At 41.7% G+C, this 18,998-nt stretch overlaps 1 protein-coding gene across 1 annotated transcript in view; it reads left to right on the top strand.

Annotated features, from left to right (window-relative positions):
• Positions 1 to 18,998, top strand: part of LOC126418849 (uncharacterized) — a 652,968-nt gene that overhangs the window by 293,665 nt on the left and 340,305 nt on the right. The window lies entirely within an intron of this gene.

The raw sequence follows: 18,998 nt of genomic DNA, 5'->3' as shown, positions 1-18,998 counted from the left end.
TGGATCAGTCCAGTCTCTTATTAACTTATGCGGTATGATTTTTGCGCATTCGAAGTAGACCTGATGAGTGCTGTCTTGCTGTCTCGTAGAGCGCATTCGTTCAAGACGTCCTGACCCCATCAAAGGCCTTATGGTATTGGATGTGATAAATTACAACTGTTGTTCACGTTTTGCGTTTCTGGAGGGTATACTTACCAGCGCTCAGTACACGCAAAATGTTGTCATACCAGTTCTGGTTCCGTTCTTGCAACAGGGAGGTGGTGTTTTGTTTCAACAGGATAACGCTCGCCACACACTACCCGTGAAACTCAACGTGTTCTGCAAGATGTGCAGCAACTTTCCTGGCCAGCACCGTCTTCGGACTTGTGGGATATAATGAGACGTGTCAAACAACAACTCTTACAGAGCTACGTGAGCAAGTGGAACAGGTGTGGCATTACGTATCCCTAGACAATATTCAAAATCTATACCATCGACTGTATGCTAGAATCAACGCCTGCATTGCTGCCTGTGGAGGCTAGACAACGTACTAATATGGGTGTTTCAGGTTGGGTAGCTCAGAACTGCTTCATTTACATCTACATCTACATTTATACTTCGCAAGCCACCTAACGGTGTGTGGCGGAGGGCACTTTACGTGCCACTGTCATTACCTCCCTTTGCTGTTCCAGTCGCGTATGGTTAACGGAAAGAATGACTGCCGGAAAGCCTCCGTGCACGCTCGAATCTCTCTAATTTTACATTTGTGATCTCCTCGGGAGGTATAAGTAGGGAGAATCAATATATTCGATACCTCATCCAGAAACGCACCCTCTCGAAAGCTGGCGAGCAAGTTACACCGCGATGCAGAGTCCGCAATTGAGTTTGCTAAACATCTCAGTATCGCTATCACGCTTACCAAATAAACCTGTGACGAAACACGCCGCTCTTCTTTTGGATCTTCTCTATCTCCTCTGTCAACCCGACCATGTACGGATCCCACATTGATGAGCAATAGTCAAGTACAGGTCGAACGAGTGTTTTGTAAGCCACCTCCTTTGTTGATGGATTATATTTTCTAAGGACTCTCCCAATGAATCTCAACCTGGCACCTGCCTTACCAACAATTAATTTTATATGATCATTTCACTTCAAATCGTTCCGTACGCATATTCCCAGATATTTTACAGAAGTAACTGCTACCAATGTTAGTTCTGCTATCATATAATCATACAATGAAGGATCCTTCTTTCTATGTATTCGCAATACATTACATATGTCTATGTTAAGGGTCAGTTGCACTCCCTGCACCAAGTGCCTATCGGCTGCAGATCTTCCTGCATTTTGCTACAATTTTCTAATGCTGCAACTTCTCTGTGTACTACAGCATCATCGGCGAAAAGCCGCATGGAACTTCCGACATTATCTGCCAGGTCATTTATATGTATTGTGAAAAGCAATGGACCCATAACACTCCCCTGTGGCACGCCAGAGGTTAAGTTAACGTCTGTAGATGCTGGAAATGCTACAATTTCATGTACTCCATGTGTACTGTGGCAAAAATAAAGCTTGATTGAATTAGAAACCTCTAAAGCGAGGTCATAATTTTTTTTTTCAAGCAGTGTATAAATATAAGAATCACCCTATGATTTGAATGAGTGCATCTGTATGGAATACTAAACGTTTTGATTCAGTGAAACAATTTTTATGCTTTTGGGTGACGTTTTTGAGATAATGAGACGCCTCGCTCGACGATTCATGGTGCTTTCGTTCACTGCTAGGCTGCCAGGTCTCAGTAGACATTCTGCATGCACGTATGAATATCTGAGAAGCTGTGGTTTACCGCCAAAAGACACCCAGTGACAGGTCCCTGCTTGGAACCCACTTCCCTTTGGAGACTACGTGTATTTGAAACTCATAAAAATATAAGCTGAGGCGGAAATATTACACGATGTTCCACAACAAATTCCGAATTTAGGATTAGGGATTTTGCTACCGCAAAACATGAGCGTTACTGAATAGCTTTTGGACTACTGTTTGTTCTTCGAGTTTTACTGTGGCTCTTAGTACTTACAAAATCTATTTCAGCCTAGACTCATTTTGGAGCGGTCGGTGGAATGGGCTCGTGAATTTCCGATTAAAAAATAATTTGGTTTTTGATGGGGAAACGAATCTACGCTTTCTGTTGGCTCTGGGACATGAAAGACATGCCAACAGCGACTGCAAATATCTGCCGAAACATCAGGGAAAATGCGGCTGACGACTCTCAGGAGGGACGCCCACTACACTCTGAAAACCACCGCACAGTGCACGGAGATGAGTACTTCGCACGAATATTTTCGGTTTTTTTGTACTGTTCCATCCGCGTACTTGGGTGTTCAAGTAAACCACGTGCAGGTTTTCCTTTTACTGCACGAGCCGACTGCTTCATACGAGAAGAAACATGGAGAGCGGCAGTGCAGTAAGAACTCCGTATTATTTCTGCCGTCAACTCTCTCCGCCAGCAAAGTGCAATGTTGGTATTGAGCTCTTATACATACCTCAGAAACCTTTCTTAATTTTCTCTGTAGCTAGAATATTTTCTTTTTGTCTGATAAGCACACTCTACCGAACTTCTGTCGCAAGTAATCTGGAACAAGTTTCTGTAAACGCCGCAGATTAGGAACACCTTGAATCTCCCTTGTGGTTGGTTAAAACCAAACTCAAATTACCCTTATGTTTCACTGTTTTAGCAGTAATAACTCTAGAACTAGAGTTCAGCATATCTGTTTATTGCATACCAAATAAATAAAATACGCCAGAGAGAATTTGTCACTCTGCAGCGGACTGCGCGCTGGTATGAAACTTCCTGGCAGACTGAAAGGCAGGAGACGAGCTATTGACGTAAGTAAAGCTGTAAGGATCGATTTTGAGTTGTGCTTCGATGTATCAGTTGGTAGAGCACTGGCCCGTGCAAGCAAAGAACCTGGGTTCGAGCCCTGGCCAGCACAACGTGTGCACTTGTCTGGCCCGCGGCGGTCTTCAGCTCACAGTGGCTGGTGGCCACATACATGCACCCTGGCTTGCTCCCGCGATGCACCGTGCTTCGTCCTCGTCATCCAAACATGTGAAACTGAGAAGAACTTCCTCTTCTGTAGTAACACATGTAAAGCAGCTGAAAAATGATCTTGTCGGAGCGCAGATAATCCATAGGGCCCTATTTGAAAGGCTATGACTGAAAAGTAAAGAACCAACTGTGTCGATCCTCATTCCGCCTTCCTGACCAAAAATTTTGGCATCCGAATATATTCATGCACTTTTAACAGAGGATATTATAAATCATTTTGCCCAGTCTCTCTCTGTAGTGAAGCATTCATACTCAGCATCTGCCTCTCACTGCCACTGTCTGTACAGGGCGATTGAACTACCCCTAACGATGTCGTTTTATGTAGTCCACATTGTTATTTCTGGCCTTTTATATTCTCTCGTTTGCCACGAACCAACTATAAGTCCTCTGCCCCCCCCCCCAAAAAAAAAAGAAAAACAAACGAAGCGGACCTTTTTTGGGACATTTAAAGTAGTTTAATTTTGTACTGGGATACGTCTGCACTGCAGACCACGGTTTTCGAGTTATTCAAGAAAATGTTACAGAAGTGATCTTAAAACGCACCTGTGCACCCCCACACTCATCCTTCACCTGTCAGGATTTCTAGTAGTTGTTCGTACCACACCCTCCTACCGCTGTAAAAAAAAAAAAAAAAAAAAAAAAAAAAAAAAAAAAAAAAAAAAAAAAAAAAAAAAAAGAAAGAAAAAAAAAAATCCGAGTACACGAACTATTCCCGTTATTCGGCCTGTTTTGTTCTCTGTCGATTCGGCTATCAGGCCACCAGCATAGTCAGCTATTTCGTTGACATTACCAATATGAACTTGAGCCGTGAATGTAATGAAAGAAAACGACTTTTGAATACGTTAGTCTAAAACTAATTACTTATACAATTCGATCCAAACTTAAGCTTTACAACCACAGCAGTCAGAAGGCCTGATGAATACAACGATGTAACTGTTAATTTTAGGCTGGTTAAATTTACACACACGTTATTTTCACAATTTTTAAGTGCTTGACGAAGCCGATGTCTTAGTAAGACCAGTCAATGAAGACCAATAAAGATCGAATGTGGGAAATCATTCGTCTGGTTTGATATTTTGTATTCATAGGAGGGACTGCATACTAGGAATGCCTACCGGTGGGAGCTGTTCGTCGGAATACGTTTGAAACTCGCGTTTTCCTTGAATAACTCGCAAACTACGGTTTCTAGCGTAAACGTATCCCAGCGATAATTTTAACAACATTACGTTACCAAGAAATACGTAGTGTTCATAGTTTCTATAGGACTAAGGCATTTCGCGTAGAAACCAAGAGACGATGAACATCTCGCACGTAGTTTCTGAAGGCCAGATATAACATTACGAGTTGAATAAAACGACATCGGTAGGGCCAGTTGAATCACCCTGTGCATATCTCTCTTCTACTCTTTCCTTTGTTTCCCAATCGCAGTTTCTCCTTTCGGTCTCCCACTATCACGTCTTCAACTCCTTCTTTCACACTGCCTTAGCACTGTTCCCTCGTCTGCCATTTTTCTGTATCTCTGTTCTATTATTACTGTCTTTGATCCAGTTTTCTCTCTTCTATTACCACTGTCTCTGTCTTTCTGTCTTTCTCGGATACAATCTGCTTCTCTCCACACGTCTTACAGATGCTTTTCTCGGGGTTTTGATCCCTGGACCAGAAAAGCTTAACACTTTGGTATACAGTATGAAATGGGGGAATGTGTGCAAATTTTTTCGTGTCAGTTGTCAGTTTTAGGCGATTGTGGGAGACTGTGGGGCGGGGGGAGGGGTAGGAGCGTGGGAGCTGTCCAGAGAGCTTATGAATGGTCTCTGCTCATCTTTCTTTTTCATTTCCAGCGTCTCCTCTCTCCTCTTTGTCCCGCTGCTACTATCACCATCCATCTCTTTCTCTTTTACTGCCACAGTCCGTCACTGAATTCTCTCTTTGGCTCCCATTCCTATCGGTTTCATCTATCTGTCTTTAGCTCTGACTGCCACTTTGTCTCTCCCACCATCACTGTCTCCTCTCTCTTTTTCTCCCACTGGCACGTTCCCCTGTCTCTTACGCCATCACAGTCTCTCTTGCATTCTCTTTACCACAGAAATGGACGAATAGTTTGCAAACCAAAATTCTTAGTAACGAGGCGGAATTAGGACTGAGACAGCTGCTCCTCCTCTTTCCAGTGAAGTCTTTTAATGAGTATATCACATTTTTGTGCTTCAGAAGAAGCATGTTACCTCAGATTCCCTTCATTTCCCTATTACAGCAGGCTGTGCTGCTTGCGCAACAAGAATTCTGTAAGTTAGTACAGTTTTGACAATTTATTTATACAGGGTGGAGAAAAACTGTCACGAAATTTTAACCTAAGAAAGCTGATGCCAGGAGGAACCAAAATTACAAATGTTGTGAAGGTCGACAACGCACCATTTTTAAACTACGGAAACTTGGCGCCCCGCAATCCTATTGGCCGCGGGATGCCTGAGACGTGAGGTGGAGACAGACAGCAGTACCTTAGACACGTGTGCGTATCACTTTGGTGCTCATTTCATCATCATCATCATCATCATCATCATCATCAATAGTGTCAGTGGCTCGGTTCGACTGAGTAAAAATATGGACTGTGTCAAAATCGGGACTTTGTACGGGCGCTGATGACGGTGCAGTGGAGCATTCACACAAACCGAACGTCATCATCATCATTACCACGTTGGGGCAGTGACGGGCGAGGGACGGTTGTATATGTGAACCGATAACCATAGCGCTGCCCGTCAACCGACGAACAGCAACAGGGCAATCCCACAGCCAATCGGAGCTCGTATCGCCAGTTTCGGTAGTTTAAAAATGGTGCGTTGTCGACCTACATAACATTAATAATTTTGGTCTCAGCTGGTATCAGCCATCCAGGGTTAAAATTTTGTGACACAATTTTTCTGCACCCTGTATACTCAGGTATATGTATAAATACTTTAACACATACAAACAACAAACAAGCACGCATAATATATGATTGAGGCAAAATCGTCTCCCTTCCAACTGACGTTTTCTTTACACTGCATTAGGTAGCCGGCTGGTGTGGCCGCGCGGGTCTAGGCGCTACAGTCTGGAGCCGAGCGACCGCTACGGTCGCGGGTTCGAATCCTGCCTCGGGCATGGATGTGTGTGATGTCCTTAGGTTAGTTAGGTTTAATTAGTTCTAAGTTCTAGGCGATTGATGACCTCAGAAGTTAAGTCGCGTAGTGCTCAGAGCCATTTGAACCATTTTTGCATTAGGTAAGAATGCACAACAGTTTTAAGCTAGACCTAGAGTATACAAAAAAATTTGGTGTTTGATTTACAAGTACAAATTATTTCGTATGACAAAATAATTTATTACAATTTGCTTGCATCGCCAAGTGGCACCGTCGAATTATTTCCAGATCAAGACAGCCTATACAGGAGTGAAGTGCCTTTTACTGCCCAGTCAACTAGGACCAAAAAAATGTCGAATAGGGAAAAATCATGTAGTCACAAATGTTTGCACAAACGTAGGAGCGAGTGTCATGAGGAACATACTAAAATTCATGACTCGAGGGTTACGAGCATTTAATGACCCTTTTCTATAATTTTCTTTAATAACTCGAAAACAGCGACTTGTTGCGAAAAATTTTCCCAGTACCATGAAAGTACTGTAAATCTCCTACAAAAAAGGACCATTCATTTTTTTTTCTAGGATTAGTAATTTCCTTATTGCAGCGTATCAAATCGCACACTACTAAAAAGTGCACTGTGGAGAATAGGTATAGCTTTAATGAATCTCCTGGAGTTGCTTCGTGTGACGTTGTTGGGTGAACAGAGTAGGAAATCACCTAAGCATTCTTCAGTTTGCAGACCAATGAAACAGAGAAGTGCATGACCACAATCCGGCGACATACTTTCTGTCGCACTTCTATACTCCGCTCCCTGCTCCTTTACCCTGTTGCACTCCCAGAACAAAGTTTATCCATAATACGACTCAACTGCACTTACATTCGGTATACGCATTTAACATTTCTTCTTAAGGCACTTCATTTAACAGTAAACACTAATGTCCTACTTTTAATAATACGAAATTTTTCTATCCTCTGAAATTCGGAATCTATTAATCGTAGAGAATAGACCAGTAGGATCTTTCTTGGAGGGAAGGTAATATACTTTAATTTTGTACTGGGAAATATTATCGCTACAAGCCACAGATTTCAATAAAAACCTTAGAAAGTGACATCCAAACGTCTCTCTCTCCCCTCCCCCCCCCCCCCCCCAGCACCATAATGCTTACAGCCCCCAGAGCAGGACTTCTGGTATGTAGTTCGTGACACTTCTTCCTACTACTAGACAAAAATTTGGAACTTCACGAATTTTCCCGTAAATTTGCCTTTATTGACAGGATTAATTATACAGAGACAGCGCGTCATAAAGTTTCAACAGTATAAATACGGCGCATGACCGTAGAACCCGTGAAATTTGTTAACTACGTCAGTTGAAACAACATTCACTGCTCAGACCGGACAGTACGTGTATACTTACAATAACTTCGAACATATGGACCTCAGCAATGGATAATGATATCGTGAAAACGATCATCGTAGAAATATATGGTAAACATTCGACGATTTGTCATGTATAGAAATTACTGAAGTGGCCATCCCCACAATTAATACCTTTGGCACTCAAGTCTTCGTTTTTCGGGGCTTTCTCAGGAATCGCCTATGAACAAATGGTGCCTTTTTTAAGTCGCCTAAGGTCCACGCTAGAGCACACGCAATGCGAAAGAACCAATCTATTTGCTCAATTTTCCTGGTCGGGGAGGAAGGTGTAATGTTTAAATGTTGATCCTATACTGTACTTATAGCTACGGTATGGCCGTGCTTCCGATAGGTATGTAAATAGTCGATAGGCCAAAGGCTATTCAAAACAGTTGACACCTTATGTCTGTGACCAGCAGAACCTGAGTTATGTAACCCTGAGCAATGGCATTTTCGAGCACAGATTTTTGGAACATACTGGCACCCTGCGCTGTCATGCTTGTGCGATACTTTTCTATTAATAAACGCAATGCAAATGCATTACCGTCAATAAAATCAACACAAATAAACGAGAAGCACCGTACATTTAGTCGGATATGCCGCTAAGTTGGTGTCAGCATAAATTTTGGACACCATAGCGCTTACCAGACAGTGGACACAGTAACGTCGACAACTCATTTTGGAAGAATTCCGGTTTCGTGTACAACATAGAGGTGTACAATCACGTGAAGGCTCTGTGAGCAACGAAACAAATTGCTTTCGTTATTGTCATAGGAGCCCAACACCTTGCGTAGCGGTTTGGTGTGCCATCTAGTACACAACATAATCGTCTCTGACAGTATAGCGGGTAAGTTAGTTAGCAAGCGACCATTTCCGACTTCTTTGGGCCTGTAGATGTGACCTATCGAATTTCTAACCAAAGTTATCTTAGAACAAGAGAACAAGATAACGGTAGACCTAATTTGCCTGTAACTTCATCACCTAGCTCAGTGCAGAGCTCGTTTCGATTGTAGACCTGACCAGCTTGTTCTTCGGACCCCTCGCCAATTGAAGACAGCTCTGTGTCACTGCGACTAGATCCTCAGCCAGGCTAGACCATATTTTGGTGGCAGAGCAAGAAGCTGTGTGTGCGGAATTTCACACCTCGTATACTCCACATCATATATAAATTTACCAGTATATTCTTCATACTATAAGGCATTCGCACAATAAGCACGTATTTCGTTATTATTTATCCTTCATGGTATTCCAATTTTAATGGCCAGAACTTTTTTCCCAAGCCATCATTCGTATTCTTTACATAGATTTTCATAATATACTGACGGAACAGTGAACAACATTGCTAACTGAACTATTACACTAAGCTTTCTTATGCAGTGATGACATACGAAGAATTTTATTTGTTCAGCATGTTTTGTTCTGGAGAATGTTACATTTAATGCTAATAACTTCAGATCGGCTAAGCGTGTTTATACTTAGCAGAAATCTTTAGTCTAAACCTGTAAAATTTTTGTGTTTTTTTGTTCTCTAGTTCAACGAATCAACGCCTTTTTCGACGCCGGTTGCGATGTGCACTGTCTCTTCAATGTTAGTTGTCGTATGATGGACACTTGCAGGCTCATTTTGAAAAATCGCAATTATCCACTATCGTTTTGGAAAAGTGATAATACTCCAATGGTAATTTCAATTAGATGTACCATTATAAATAATGTACGTCGATATACATTTTTGGAAAGCGGCATCTGCTTCCTATGTGATGACGGGACGTTGGACAAATGTATGTAAAATTCCTTTTCCCCACATTTTGGCCTCATCATCTGTCAGAACAAGGAATAAGTAAATATTACCTTCTTGGTTTTTGGAAGGTTGACTCTGATACAAATTCTAGTGCAATTAATTGTACTACTGATATGATGGTGGATCCTAGACTTCGGGATTTGTGAAGTGAATAAATTCATTTACACAGAGAGAGGTCGATCACCTTATCATTTCTGAATTCAAAGTAGCTTTTTCAGGTAGGTTAATTTTCCAGTTGTATAGCCGAGTCTTCATTGCTTTGCCTTTAATTTATAATCACACCGACATTTGTAAACGATTTCTGGTGTTAAATCGTTAATTACCAAATTACTTTTTTGTGCACATGTAGTTCTATTAATAAAGAACAGAATGACAGGGAATTTACTTACAGATAACAGCTTCAATATGTACGAAGAACAGAGTGCTAGTACATATAATTAAATGTAGCAGCTAATTCAACTACTGCAGTAATGCTAAGAGAAAAAAGTGCCGGTCAGACTTAACTCTGCAAAAACTTGATATGTGTCAGACTACACTCTGCAAAAACTTGTGTGTCGGCAGCGGATTCTTTCCCGTTGAATCCTGAGAAACGTAACAGGCAACTGATCAAGTGCCACTAACGCTGGCTAACCGGAGCGCTTAAACCATGCTCCACAATTCTTCCTTTGTAACTTACCTCGGGTACACAAATTTCCTTAGATAAGCATAAAATTCAGCTTGGTGTGCCTTCCAGTCCATCATAACAACCTCACTAATTTTAGTTACCATGTTATTCTGCGATTTGTTGGAAGATGTTCAAAATAGTAATATCAATGAGTTTACCTCCATACATCTGACTACGCAGATACCGTCAACTTCTCATTATTTATTCTGTCACAAGCACTCAAATTTTTCCTCAGCATCTTCAGATAAGGAACCATTGCGCAAATTGAATATTCCCGGCGGTACCAGATTTCGAATAAGGAACGGATGTGAGACGAGATGTTGCAAGTCCTGTTCCACAACTTGGCCAAAGCGCCGTTACGACGTTGGTTGCACTATCTGTACAAGTAGTGAAGAATCGTCTGTAAAGTGCACTCGGAGCAAGTTGCCATATCTTGCGGTTCTGTGACTGACTGCTGAAGATGTATTCGAGGGCGACCACATAAAACCTCCCTCATCTCCAAATGCCATTAAAAAAATGTCAGCCATCGATACTTGCGATTTGCAATATTACATGAAGTTGTAAAGCCGGAAATGCATATCCTCCTATTTACATCTATTGCACTGCAAATTCTTTTCCTTATTTTGTTACCTGAAGATATAACATTTCTGTGTCTTTGTATATTGTAATTGTTTTACTATTTGAATATATATGCATTTATGTCGATGTATAATTGGTTTGTTTGGTTGTTTGGGTGTGGACTAGGGAAAACTATGCTATCGAACGAATACATCGATAGGTCGTGTGGAGAATCAAAGTGTTTAGGATCTTTGGTAGTGTTAACTCTGCCGCGTGGAGCGCGGGCATGGCAGAGGGAGTCTGGCTGGGGTGGTGCAGTGGAGCAGGTGTGTTGTGTGAAGCTCCCGCGAGTTGCCGCGCTTTCGGGGTTTGGCAGCATGTAATTGCGCTCGACTTGCGATGATAGTTTCTGACATGATGTCGCGGACGGGAAGCATTAGCTGGCGCACAACAAGAGCCCGTTTCCTCTGGTGACCGTGTCGAGAAGAAGGCGCGCCAACATCCAGCTTCTGCAACAGCGACGGCCGACAATGAGTGACTGTCGCCACCTCCGCGATCGACGGCTTCAAACCTTCAATCAGCCAACAAGGAAGACTGGAAGCACGTAAAGTTTTAGAACTGTATGGCAGACCTCAGCTTTTCAAACTTTTAAAATTGCTGGATCACAAAATTACAGCAACTTAGCATGAACCTTTGTTGCTCATTGTCCCAATTGCATTGCCAAGCAGGGTCCCTTCCTTTTCCGAAATGAGCCCGAGTGTCGTTGAAATTCAAACGCCAGCATCATTCGATTTCACTGCTTTAATTTCAAAGTTCAGTTAAGGTATTCATAGCTGGCTACAATATTTCGATCGCACAAGCACAAATTAAGAGTGTGAGTTTTGTTACCGTATTTTAGTTACCTGTGACTGCAGCTCAACTTGGTACGTAGTAAATTTTACTATTGTTAATTGTTCAGAATCATTTAATTCAAGTTCAAAATTAAATCTCTTTTTTCTAAATTGCGTAGATTCAAGTCGCTTTTGAAATGATTGTTGAGGTAGTTCTAGACTAACCATATTGTACTGAATTTCGATGTGCTTCAGAAAGAAAGCTCACTATTAACTTCAGTCACTAAATTAACTTTCGATTTTCCAGTTTTATTAATTCTTTTGCTAAATTAAGTCAGAGTGTAGCGAAATTTATTACTTCGGACAAACTTTCAGTTTTCACACTACACGTCTCAACCTTCAGTTGCCATGCTTCTAGTGCTAATTATATGTGTAATAACCTTTCTTTTTTAACTTACTATAGTAATTGTCCTTAGAACTGGCGACGGTAATTTCCCCCAATATCTAATTACCGCTAGTTAATTGTTAACGTAACGGCCGCACATTTACTTTCTTTATTAACTTTACCCCTTTTCAAAATTAATTTCCACCAGTTTCATTTGCATTTTTCCTTTCATTTAGATGTAACCCTTTCCTCCCCCTTTACCGACAAATTAACTTCGGTGACGATTGCTTTTTCCCAAACTTCCATTAGGTACACGCTGTTTAATTTTTCACTGTCGTTAAGGTCGATAAGTGAGGGGGAGGTTACACGTGGCGACCTGGTGACAGGACAATCTTCGGATTTGACGTTGTTCTGGACACGAATTATGCATTGTTCAAATTTCGTAACAAAGTACTGGTTACGAAATGGTCGATACGTCAGCGAGAATATTAGTGTGAGGAATCCTAATTAGATTTGAGATTTGGGATTTATATTGAAAATTATTAAAATGAGTGAAGGCAACAATTTCCACAATTTGGTAGACTTGGATACGGAACAATCGGTCGAACAGTGGGAAACGCGCACCGCGGTACCCATTGTTCAGGGGAGGCGACTAGCATGAAAGACGAGACCGCCGAAACGCAACAAAGAGCAGAAATGGAATTCCAAACTTTAGAAAATGTTTCGGAATCGGAAGTGAAAATCAAATCTGAATCCCTTGATGACGAATACGGGGGGGGGGGGGGGGGGACAATTAAAGAGGAAGCCGCTACGGAAGTAAAACCGGTAGTTTCCGGGAATTTTACTGATTTATTGAATGTTTTGATTAACGAAATCAAGAGTCAATCGGCAGAAATTAAAGCTCTGTCTGCCAAGCAAGAGGCTCAGGCTGCCAAGCAAGAAGCTCAGGCTGCCAAGCGAGAAGCTCAGGCTGCCAAGCAAGAAGCTCAGTCTGAAAAAATTGAACGAAGGCTAGACAATCAGAACAAAGCTATTAATGTTGTTAACAACAATGTTGGAGTTGTTAACACAAAAGTTGATAAAATCAAAGAAGATATTGTTGTGATTAATACCGAAATCGGTAATCTTAAACAGGAAATGATAGGCGTTCAGGCGGAAATTGCGAGCATAAATACTCGTTTTTATTCCGAAATTAGCAGAATCGAGAAAAGTGTAGGAGAAGCAGTTGCTCCGATCATCGAGAATAACGTGACGGAACAAATTCAATTAGTGAAAAAGGAGGATCAAAAGAAGGTGGAAACTTTAAAGGCTTTAGTATCCGAAGTAGATACCAAAGTGACGAAGCAGGCTAATACCTGCGAAGAGAAATAAAGGGAAGTAGAAACGCTTGCGACAACCACATGCCAAGTAATTACGAGAGTGTCAGAATTAGAAAAGAAACTTGACGAAAAACAGAGCTATGTGCCAATCTGTGCACATAGTTCGGAATTGTTGACGAAAGAGGAGCGGATCGACCCCTTGAAAAAAGGCGGTATACACGCGACGGATTTCATTAAAAATTGTGAAAGAGTTTTACCCAGATCATGGACTAATGAGAGAAAAATTAATGCGGTTATTGATGTGTTGGCTGGTGATGCCAAGCGTTGGGGCTTAAACCTCAACATTACCATCCTGACTTTTGACGAGTTTAAAAATTTGTTTCAGGCTGAATACTGGTCAGAGCAAAAACAGCAAAGTGTCTGGCGCGAATTTGTAGTATCGAGGCCTTTCGATGCGAATTCACGCGGCTCGATGAAGGAGTTTTGTGAGGGCTGGATCCGCAAGTTGGAATATTTGATCGCCGCACGGAATCAGAAATAGTCTGGGAACTCTACAAGAAGCTTACAGATGATACAAAACGCTACATAGGAAGCAATTACAGGACAATCAATGATTTCCTGGAAAGAGTTGAGGACGAGGACAGTTGGCGCAATAATCGCGATAGTGGTAGAGGCCGTGGTAACAACAACGGGTACCACAGCAACCACAACAACGATAACTATGGGAATAATGCATACCGCAACCATGGCAGCAATAACAATAAGTGTTCGGACCGTAATAACAATCGGTACAATGCAAATAATAACAGGAATGACGGAAACCAGTATCATACTAACGTGATACGGGCTTCACAGAGGGTGCGATAAGCCGCCTCAGCAGCATCCGGGGAGCGTATCTGCTGAGACGGGACAGGGAAACCATTAGCCGCGCCGGTGAGGGGCCCACCGGGCGTGGAGAAATTTTGGAGGCCCAATAACAAGAGAAAACCCAGGTGTCGTCGTTATGACAATTCCGTATGGAATAATCAACGGCGGGAGAGCGTGCCAGTGTTAGGAGAAAGGAGTGCGCCCACGAGTAGTAGATCAGCTGTAGACACGGCAGTAGAAAATACATTCACTGTCAGTGAGAACAATTTAAGTAGTGTTCCGGAAATCGATTATAAAGTGGCAGCTGTAATACCCACAGCGGAACTGGAGATTGAGTTTAAGAATGATTCGCAAGTGTTGAGAGAAGATCAGATGTCGGATAAAACGTCCGTCATCGAGCGAGGGGATGCAGAGAGGGATGAGGTCTGGTTAAGGCAGTTCGGTCGCTTGTACGACGAACTAAGAGATTATAGGGGCCTGTATGGGAGAAGTGTTTATGGGGAGCGCGTGCAGGATTTTCCATTTCTCGTCTCGCAGGAAGATAGTGTTTGTGAAATGATAGAAAGTTCTGGCCCTAACCGGCAGACTTTACCAGAAACAGTTGATGTTAATAGGGAGCACGAGCAAGATTCGTCGTGTTTCGCCCCGCAGGAGTTAGATGTTGAAGTAGTAACGGAAAGTTCTGACCCTAACCGGCAGACCTTACCGTAAGTTGTAGTGGTAGAAGTAGCCGACCCATCCGACGCGAACCTCCAGTTTAAACATTGCGAGAGTACTAAGGAGAAAGATTACGAAAATTTTATTGATAGCCGGACACGATTGGTAGAAAAGCACATAGATTACAGCGTGTATGAGGTTAGAGCTGACATTACACGGTCAGACGATAGCAGTGTGGGTTGCGCAGATCTAGAGGATGTAATTGCAGATACTACTGGGCACATTCCTCCAGGCAGATTGGCAGATGAGATCTATCTGACCAAAGAGGAATCAACGAAGGTGACAATTAGTGAACTGATAGCAAAGCAACACTCACTAGTTGACGTGTTACAGGAAAAGGTTTCGGTATTGGAGGCGAAGCTACAGACTAAGCCTCAGGACAAACGTGTTGAAATTAAAACTGTATGTGAACAGAGGCTGAAAAGGCCGTCAGATAAGCCGGATTTAGGATCAAAGCCGGATGGTTTTTTCTCGAATGACCTGGATATAGACGAGGATTTAATGTGGGAAAGTAAACAAACAGTCGAGGACAAGTTTAGACAGACAGTATGGTTCAAATGGCTCTGAGCACTATGGGACTTAACATCTATGGTCATCAGTCCCCTAGAACTTAGAACTATTTAAACCTAACTAACCTAAGAACATCACACAACACCCAGTCATCACGAGGCAGAGAAAATCCCTGACCCCGCCAGGAATCGAACCCGGGCGCGGGAAGCGGGAACGCTACCGCACGACCAGGACAGATAGTAGTGTCTGTTAATATGCACGACCTACAACTAAACGTGTCCATTGACACCGGTGCAGAATTGAGTGCTGTATCTGGGAAAATATTTGAGTTACTGAAAGACAGACCTGGTATCGTAGTTATGCCAGTAACAGGAGTGAAAATTATCGGTGCTACTGGGAAGGCCAGCAAACCGGTCACAAAACAGATTTTTGTCAACTTCGAGATATGTGGGCACGATTTGAACAAGAGTTTGTCGTCGTGCCAGACTTAACTACGGAAGTAATTATCGGGTTAGATTGGCTATTAAAGTGCCGTGCAGTGGTTAATTGCGAAAGCAAAACTTTGACATGTACGTCACAAGATGAAACAGTAGTAGTCAGTTTTGACGAGGCAGGAGAGGGGGTGCATAGGCAATACCAGCCTATACACATTGTTAACTGGCCGGATGCCATTGACGTAGGTATGAATTCTAACTACTGTAACGTGAGGAATCTCAGCATTGAGAATAGTGTAGAAAGTGAATTGGAAAGTATTGTAGACGGTGTGTCAAACGTAACACACGAACAAGGACGAGCCCTGGATGAAGTAATAATGAGGAATAAGAGTGTGTTTTCAGACATACCGGAACTTGTGCAAAAGATAATCAAATTCCCTCCACGGATTGACATTAGTATTGGTGTGAAAAATGATCGTTTGCGAGAAATAATGAAGCTAAAAGCCGATGCTCGCATACGTCGTCATGACGCTAAAGCGCGTTTTGCTAAGTTTGCAATCGGAGACTTAGTACTTGTAAAAGCTCATGAGAAATCGAGCGAGATAGACAATGAATTCTCAAATTTAAGTTTGTTTATAATGGACCATATAAAGTCATTGGTATACCTCACACAAATGCTTATTGCTTAGAGTATCCAAGCTCTGGAAAACTATTAGGTATACCGAACATTGTAGACTTGAAATTATACCAACCTAGGATTGATTAATACCATAGAATGGGCAATTTTTACAGTATGTAAGTATAGAGTGTAAGATTTAAACGATTTGCTAGATTGCCATGCTTTTGCCTGACCAAGAGGACAGTAAAGAAGTTGTAATTTTTAAGTAATTAATTCTTACTAAATGATTTAAGAGAGAGTCATTATAAATCAATCGAAAAATCCAAGCTGTTAGTTTAAGTTTTCAGCTGAGTCACAGTAGATTAAGGAATGTAAATATGATTTTGTAACTAGCTGTAAGATTTCATGAATGTGTGATTTACTAGTTACTGCCAATGTACTTAGACGCTGTTTTAAGTTTCAGGCTAGTACATGCGTGTGATGATGGACAGTGTCGAGTTATCCGCTGTGATAGTGGCAATGGACTCCGTGAGATTACTCGGGAGTGAGTTTTTCCAAAAGAATTCAGTGAAACGGACGTTCTGGAAATGCCGTTACACAGGCGAGTGAGATCAACCGTGCCGCACAGGTGGGCGCAACAATATTGGCGAGGCGGAGCCGCTGTCGGCTCTTGTGCCGCTGTCGGCATTCTTTGCACTTGAGGGGACGGAAGGCGGAGTTGAAAGAATTCTGCGGTCAATATTTATGTTTTTGATGATGTACTGTATATTATTTTCTTGTTTAGCGTTAAGTGGACTCTCATGGCGAGAATATTAATAATGAAAAAGTTATATAAAACGTGTATTGTATGTAATTAATTATTAATGGGTGTTTTTTTGTACCTGTTTTTTATGACCATGTACTCTGATTAATTTTGCAAATAGTATTCCATTTCTTGATACTGTTAGGAATTTTGATTTTTTGGATAGCTAAACCATATTCTATGTTTTCTATGAATTTTAATATGTTGTCAACCTGTTTTCCTTTGTGTAAGATGACACAGTGGAATAAGATTAGGAGTGTCTCCACTCGATTATTATGGTCTAAAAATTGGTTTATGGTTAATCAGCCTAATGCTAAAATTTTCTTGATGTTTTGAGCATATGCATTTCCGCTGGTTTTTTTTCCTTTTTGGGACATTTTCTGAGTCTGTTTAGGTTACACGAACATCCTCAGACAATGTGGGGCACGTGTAACGCCGGAAATGCATATTCTCCTATTTCCATCTATTGCACTGCAAATTCTTTTCCTTATTTTGTTACCTAAAGATATAACATTTCTGTGTCTTTGTATATTGTAATTGTTTTACTATTTGAATATATATGCATTTATGTCGATGTATAATTGGTTTGTTTTGTTAATATTATTTATATTTATACGCTGGGTCTGGACTAGGGAAAACTATGCTATCGAACGAATACATTGATAGGTCGTGTGGAGAACCAAAGTGTTTAAGATCTTTGGTAGTGTTAACTCTGCCGCGTGGAGCGCGGGCAGGGCAGACGGAGTCTGGCTGGGGTGGAGCAGTGGAGCAGGTGTGTTGTGTGAAGCTCCCGGAAGTTGCCTCGCTTTCGGGGTTTGGCAGCATGTAATTGCGCTCGACGTGCGATGATAGTTTCTGACATGGTGTCGCGGACGGGAAGCATTAGCTGGCGCACAACAAGAGCCCGTTTCGCCTGGTGACCGTGTCGAGAAGAAGGCGCGCCAACATCCAGCTTCTGCAACAGCGACGGCCGACAATGAGTGACTGTCGCCACCTCCGCGATCGACGGCTTCAAACCTTCAATCAGCCAACAAGGAAGACTGGAAGCTCGTAAAGTTTTAGAACTGTATGGCAGACCTCAGCTTTTCAAACTTTTAAAATTGCTGCATCACAAAATTACAGCAACTTAGCATGAACCTTTGTTGCTCATTGTCCCAATTGCATTGCCAAGCAGGGTCCCTTCCTTTTCCGAAATGAGCCCGAGTGTCGTTGAAATTCAAACGCCAGCATCATTCGATTTCACTGCTTTAATTTCAAAGTTCAGTTAAGGTATTCATAGCTGGCTACAATATTTCAATTGCACAAGCACAAATTAAGAGTGTGAGTTTTGTTACCGTATTTTAGTTACCTGTGACTGCAGCTCAACTTGGTACGTACTAAATTTTACTATTGTTAATTGTTCAGAATCATTTAATTCAAGTTCAAAGTTAAATCTCTTATTGCTAAATTGCGTAGATTCAAGTATCTTTTGAAATGATTATTGAGGTAGTCGTAGACTAACCGTATTTTACTGAATTTCGATGTGCTTCAGAAGGAAAGCTCACTATTAATTTCAGTCACTAAATTAACTTTCGATTTTCCGGTTTTATTAATTCTTTTGCTAAAATAAGTCAGAGTGTAGCGAAATTTATTACTTCTGACAAACTTTCAGTTTTCACACTACACGTCTCAACCTTCAGTTGCCACGCTTCTAGTACTAATTATATGTGTAATAACCTTTCTTCTTTCAGTTACTATAGTAATTGTCCTTAGGACTGGCGACCGTAATTTCCCCCAAATCTCAAATATCTAATTACCGCTAGTTAATTGTTAACGTAACGGCCGCACATTCACTTTATTTATTAACTTTACCCCTTTTCAAAGTTAATTTCCACCAGTTTCACTTGCA

The sequence above is a fragment of the Schistocerca serialis genome, chromosome 9, assembly GCF_023864345.2.
Source record: "Schistocerca serialis cubense isolate TAMUIC-IGC-003099 chromosome 9, iqSchSeri2.2, whole genome shotgun sequence".
NCBI lineage: Eukaryota > Metazoa > Arthropoda > Insecta > Orthoptera > Acrididae > Schistocerca > Schistocerca serialis.
This window is presented reverse-complemented; position numbering and strand designations above follow the sequence as displayed.